This window comes from Notothenia coriiceps, unplaced genomic scaffold, assembly GCF_000735185.1.
Source record: "Notothenia coriiceps isolate Sejong01 unplaced genomic scaffold, NC01 NC01_scaffold00000288, whole genome shotgun sequence".
Taxonomy (NCBI): domain Eukaryota; kingdom Metazoa; phylum Chordata; class Actinopteri; order Perciformes; family Nototheniidae; genus Notothenia; species Notothenia coriiceps.
Window position 1 is genome coordinate 285,226 of NW_011332989.1, and position 2,029 is coordinate 287,254.

At 37.4% G+C, this 2,029-nt stretch overlaps 1 protein-coding gene across 1 annotated transcript in view; it reads left to right on the forward strand.

Moving 5' to 3' along the window:
* LOC104966003 (recombining binding protein suppressor of hairless-like) overlaps positions 1 to 2,029 on the forward strand; it is a 40,297-nt gene that overhangs the window by 37,658 nt on the left and 610 nt on the right. The window lies entirely within an intron of this gene.

Here is a 2,029-nt window from a genome sequence, read left to right on the forward strand (position 1 = left end):
AGAAGAGGGGACACATGTTGATGTAGAAGAGACATGGAGAAGAGGGGACACATGTTGATGTAGAAGAGACATGGAGAAGAGGGGACACATGTTGATGAAGAGGGGACACATGTTGATGTAGAAGAGACATGAAGAAGAGGGGACACATGTTGATGTAGAAGAGACATGAAGAAGAGGGGACACATGTTGATGTAGAAGAGACATGGAGAAGAGGGGACACATGTTGATGTAGAAGAGACATAAAGAAGAGGGTACACATGTTCATGTAGAAGAGACATGAAGAAGAGGGGACACATGTTGATGTAGAAGAGACATGAAGAAGAGGGGACACATGTTGATGTAGAAGAGACATGAAGAAGAGGGGACACATGTTGATGTAGAAGAGGGGACACATGTTGATGTAGAAGAGACATGAAGAAGAGGATTTTGCATAATAGGTGACCTTTAATATAATACAATTGTCAAACCTTTATTGTGCTGTATTGTTGTTCATATTCAATATCACACATGAACNAAGAGGGGACACGTGTTGATGTAGAAGAGACATGAAGAAGAGGGGACACATGTTGATGTAGAAGAGACATGAAGAAGAGGGGACACATGTTGATGTAGAAGAGACATGAAGAAGAGGGGACACATGTTGATGTAGAAGAGACATGAAGAAGAGGGGACACATGTTGATGTAGAAGAGACATGAAGAAGAGGGGACACATGTTGATGTAGAAGAGACATGAAGAAGAGGGGACACATGTTGATGTAGAAGAGACATGAAGAAGAGGGGACACATGTTGATGTAGAAGAGACATGAAGAAGAGGGGACACATGAACAACATACATTCTACATACCAAAAAGTCCAGGGGCAGACATGCAAAGCAACATGACATTACAGGAAGTAAATGAAGAAAAGAAAGAAGGAACAATACATTTTGATACTTCAGATTCAATATTTTTAAATACCATAATAGTTAGAATTGCTTTCTTATTCCTCATGTTTTTAATAGTGCTAATACATTGTTTAAGTTCTTGATAGTAATGTTGGTTTGCAGTCACCCAATTTCTTTTTATGGATATGAAATTTCCCTAAAAATTAAATGAACTGCGTATTGTGCTGTAATAGTATCTAAACGCATTGATTTAGTGTTTGCTTCCTGTCTTCTATTGATTTGACTGACGTCCAGCACTCTGTCTTTGAACCTGTTTTCCTTTTCTTTATGGGGACGGTTTAGTCATCATGAATCCAAAGTTTTGCGCTCTCCACAAATACAAAATGAAGATTTCCGAAGAGTAACAATTGTTTAACCCTTGGTTTGTCTTCCTATTGACTTTTCTCCTCCCAGTTTGACTATTTATAAATATAAAGTATCACCCAAATCTGTGTCACACCAATTAAGGCAACTTTATTCCTACTTATTACCACGAGTGCTACTGTTCTTTTTTAAATGTATGGTCAATAAACCGAATTTACACAAAATCAAACCTAATTTCTGAGTAAAAAAATTGACCAGAACATTTGAATAAAATCCAAAATGTAATGAAAGAGATCATGATTATTTTCTCGTGGAAAAACATAGTATACAATCAAACATGTTATTTTTCTGGCACTAACATAAAAACATTTTGGAGCGGGTCAAATATTACAGGAAGGTTGAATTGACCAGACTTCTTTCCGCAGATTGATATGACAGCACATAGAGCAGGGGTGTCAAACTCAAATACACAGAGGGCCAAAATAAAAAAGATAGGTGCGAGTCGAGGGCCGGACTGGTTCAATGTTTATTGCAAAACGTATTGAAATGAACTTATTGCACATATTAAACCTGGAACTAACAAAGCTTAAATTATTGCCTATAAAAACAAGATTAAATAATCAGTTGCATTCATTTCTTATGGCTCTAGCTGCAGCTTTTCCGGAGTCATTTCTTATGATTACATTTCTCCACAGGCCAACAACAGCTTCAAAAAAACTATTTCCCTCAAAGAACAAACCAAACATGCCCTGTTTGTCGTGAGAGAAAGGTGCAGAAGGAA